General features: G+C 45.2%; 1 non-coding gene across 1 annotated transcript; it reads left to right on the forward strand.

Annotated features, from left to right (window-relative positions):
• The first annotated feature begins 3968 nt into the window (after positions 1–3968).
• trnar-ucg (transfer RNA arginine (anticodon UCG)) lies at positions 3969–4057 on the forward strand. Its single transcript is given in 2 exon segments — positions 3969–4005; positions 4022–4057. It is a non-coding gene; the product is annotated as a tRNA-Arg (tRNA).
• Positions 4058–4413: the final 356 nt, after the last annotated feature.

The following is a 4413-nucleotide window of genomic DNA, read 5'->3' on the forward strand; positions in this document are numbered from 1 at the left end:
AATGCTGACCTGGCCAGCGACGCCCAAAATCCCATGAATGAATAAAAAAAAGCTATCTCCAAAATGGTCACCCACTGCTACTTGCCCAGCTTCATTACTGAAGACTCGCTCTAGAATTGTGCCCCCTCTCATTGGACTTGTGATGAGCTGGCTATTAAAGTTCTCTTGAATGCAGTTCAAGAATTTTGTGCCCTCTGTGCCCTTCACACTGTTTGTATCCCAGTTGATATTGGGATAGTTGAAATCCCCAACTATTATTTCCCTATAGTTTTGCACTCAGCAATTTGCCTACATATTTGTTCTTCTATCGCTCTCTCACACTATTTGGGGGTCTACAGTACACTCCTAGTAGTGTGGCTGCCCCTTTTTTATTTCTGAGCTCCACCCATATGGCCTCATTTGATGATTCATTTAGCATATAATATAATCCCTCCTCAAAGCTGTATGCCTTCCTTAACTAATAATGCTACACTCCCACCTTTTTTTATCCCTATGCCACATGAAAACTCTATATCCAGAGATGTTGAGCTGCCCTTCTTGCCCTCTTGAAGCCAAGTTTCCCTTATTGCAATGATATTGTGTTACCATGTGTGGGCACAATGGCGCAGTGGTTAGCACCACAGCTCCAGGAACCCGGGTTCGATTCTGGGTACTGCCTGTGTGGAGTTTGTAAGTTCTCCCTGTGGGTTTTCGTCGGGTGCTCCGGTTTCCTCCCACAGCCAAAGACTTGCAGGTTGATATGTAAATTGGCCATTGTAAATTGCACCTAGTGTAAGTAGGTGGTAGGGAATATGGGATTACTGTAGGCTTAGTATAAATGGGTGGTTGTTGGTCAGCACAGACTCAGTGGGCCAAAGGGCCTGTTTCAGTGCTGTATCTCTAAATAAAAATAAACAGTGTGATGTTACTTTATCAGCACAGGCTTGGAGGGCCGAATGGCCTGTTCCTGTGCTGTATTGTTCTATGTGTCTATCTGTGTCCTCAGCTCATCAGCTTTATTTACCATATGAATATACATACAAGTATAAATATTATGAGCAGGAGTAGGCCATTCGACCCCTGGACCCTGCTTCCCCATTCAATAAGTTCACGGCTGAACTGATTACTCCACATTCCCGCCTACCCCCGATAACCTTTCACCCCTTTGCTTATCAAGAATCGATGTCCCTCTGCCTTAAAAATATTCAAAGTCTCTGCTTCCACCGCCTATTGAGGAAGAGAGTTCCAAAAACTCACCACCCTCTGAGGGAAAAAAATTCCCCTCATCCCTGTCTTAAATGGGTGACCCCTTATTTTTAAACAGTGACCCCTAATTCCAGATTCTCCCACAAGGGGAAACATCCTTTCCACATCCACCCTGTCAAGACTCCTCAGGATCTGATATGTTTCAATCAAGTTGCCTCTTTAAATAAATAAATATCCTTTAACACTGCCAAATTCCTCTGCTGCACACTTTTTAAACTTTGCTTCTTCTGTCTTTCAGAGTCATTTGCTAATTTTCTGCCTCCCGTTCCCTGCCCTGAAATTGCCCTGTCTGAAACTGCCCTCAGGTTCCCATCAAGCTGCCAAATTAGTTTAAACAATCCCCAAAAGCACCTGCAAGGATATTCATCCCGGTCCTGTTCAGGTGTAGACCGTTCGACTTATATGGGTCCTACCTTCCCCAGAACTGGTCCCAATGCCCCAGAAATCGGAAGCCCTCCTTCCTGCACCATCTCTCCAGCCATGCATTCATCTGGTGTATTCTCCTATTTCTATACTCACTAGCATGTGGCCTTGGGAGTAATTTGGAGATTACTACCTTTGAGGTCCTGTTTGTTAATCTCTTTCCTAACTCCCTAAACTCAGCCTGAAGGATCTCATCCCTCTTTCTTCCTATATCGTTGGTACCAATGTGGACCACGACCTCTGGCTGTGCATCCTTGCCCTCCAGAATGCTCTGTCGCCACTCAGTGATATCCATGATCCTTGCACCAAGGATGAAACCTGGTTTGCGAGCACTGAAATACCTATCTGTTCCCCGAACTATACAATCCCCTACCAGTATTGCTCGCTTGTATTTTCTCCTCCCTCCCGGCACAGCAGAGCCACCCATGGAGTTCTGGTCATGACTCTCACTGCACTCTCCAGAGGAACCCTCTCTCCCATCAGTACTCAGAACTGAATACCAGTTAGAAAGTGGGATGCCCTCCAGGGACTCCTGCACTACCTGCCTTGCCCTTCTTGTCTGTCTGGCAAACTCCCAATCCCTCTCAGCGTGTGCTCTCTTCAACTCCGAGGTGACAACCTGCTGAAAAGTCCTATCCACGTAGTTCTCTGCCTTGCGGATGCACAACACTGACTCCAGTTGCTGCTCGAGTTCTGAAACCTGGAGCTCAAGCTTCTGCAACTGGTGACACTTCCTGCAGATGTGTTTGTCAAGGACACATGGTGCATCCATGACTTCCCACATACCACAGGAGGCACATTCCACTTGGCCGAGCTGCCCTGCCATAACTAAGCTTTACAAACTCATTATTGCTCTTGTAATAAGTGTAATAAGTAGATTAATTTACCAGTTACTCACCAATCAGCTTCTTCCCCTGTACCATGGAGGCTGAAAAAGCAGAAAAGAAAAGAGACCAAACAGCACCTCCTTCCCCTAGTCAGTGAAGTCCCTCACACATCAACTCACAGCTTTACACTCTGTCCAAACAGCACTTTCTAATTAGTAATTATTAGAAATTGCATTAACTAAAACATTAGTAACCTGACCAATTACAAGGTAGCTATTTGAGGGTTTTTAAACAAAGAGCTTTTTCCCCCATCCTGATTTCAGGTCCCACTCTGGACACTTGCTTTTGATTCCAGGACACTGAGGGCGGGGTGCTGCCGAATATCCAGGCCGTGCTGCTGCCCAAGAAAACCAGCGCTCTGGGCACCAAAACCAAGTCAATCTGCCAGGATTTTATCAAATACCCAAAGACTCTTTTCAGATCCACCCACAGTATCAGAAAGGGCTGATTACTGTCTGAAGTCTGCTGTACCCACACCTCTGTCTATCCCTCTTTGTCTAGAATAACCAGCGTCATCTTCCATTCCTTTCACCATCATGTGTTTAACTCGCTTCTCCTTATAGACAGTCAGATATCAATGTAATAATGAAATGATCTGTGTCAGTGCTGGCCATTGCCCTGTCCTGATTTCAGACCCCACTCTGGACACTTGTTTCCCATTCCAGGACCTACTTGTATTAATATTCAGCACCACCTGTCAGTCAGAAACTTGTCTCAATGAACTGATCCTTTCACTGAACTTCCAACTGCTGCTGTCTATTTCCAGAGGGAAAGAGCTGCTCACTGTGTAAGGATGTGAGGGGAATGTAACCCGGCTGCTGGTGAGAAGGTCCCGTCTTCTCAATCAAAAGCCTTTTATTTTACTACAGTGATTCCCAGATTCCCAGCTGGTCCGTTGAGGATTTTGTTTTCACAGAAATATCTTGTTAAATACAAATCTGATTCCAACATGTCAGTAACAGGACAGATTGGGAACCTTTAAAAGGATGAAGCAACTATTTCAGTGGCTTCTCACTGTCCCCCTGAAGCCTGTGTGAAGGGGAATTACCAATAGTCTGTAATTTATTACTTCCACACCGAGTTTGAGTTATTTGTCGCGTGAAAGATTGCTGAACGGAGTCTTTTACTGTCAGTTACGGATGAGAAGTTGACAAAAATTGGCAAAATAAAGCTGTTCATAAAATAGCACCAGCAATTTGAGTCGGTAAAAGCAAAATTGTGTTTTAAAAGTTTATTTAAACCGCTACGGGAAAATAGATTTTTATGTACTTTTCCAGTCGATCACTTCTTTTCCACAGTGAAATTGGCGGCTTTCACAAATTCAAATATTGTGCCAGGTTGACAGGTTCAACCAATGATTTTTTGTATTTTGTGCTTCGAGGTTCTCTGATTGTATCATTCATGTAAGCTAATGGCTGTGTGGCCCAGTGGATAAGGCGTCTGATTTCGGCATATTCTATGATGTTATTAGAAGATTGCAGGTTCGAGTCCTGCCACGGTCATTTTGACCCGCAGGGATTTGGGGATTGAGTCGGGGACTGAACAGATTGGAAACCCGACATGGATTTAATGGGGCGAATGGCCTCCTCATGTGCAGTCTCCAGTTCAGTGGTGGGAAGCGATCAAGGAGAACATCAAGAGGTTCTTTATCTTCAAAGGGGTTCAGAGGGCGAGAGAGATAGACAGATGGAAAGTCACGACTCCAGAAAAGTATGCAAAATCTGCTCTGGCTTCAGTCGATGGGGGTCAAGGTCAAGGAGGACCTTCATGAGGTGAAGAGCCAGCAGGCCTCGCTCTTTGCGACAGAGGCCTCCAAGATCATCTTCCAGTCCAGAGTCCGCTCCATTGAGCAGGATGA

The sequence above is a fragment of the Heterodontus francisci genome, unplaced genomic scaffold (assembly GCF_036365525.1).
Source record: "Heterodontus francisci isolate sHetFra1 unplaced genomic scaffold, sHetFra1.hap1 HAP1_SCAFFOLD_61, whole genome shotgun sequence".
Classification (NCBI taxonomy): domain Eukaryota; kingdom Metazoa; phylum Chordata; class Chondrichthyes; order Heterodontiformes; family Heterodontidae; genus Heterodontus; species Heterodontus francisci.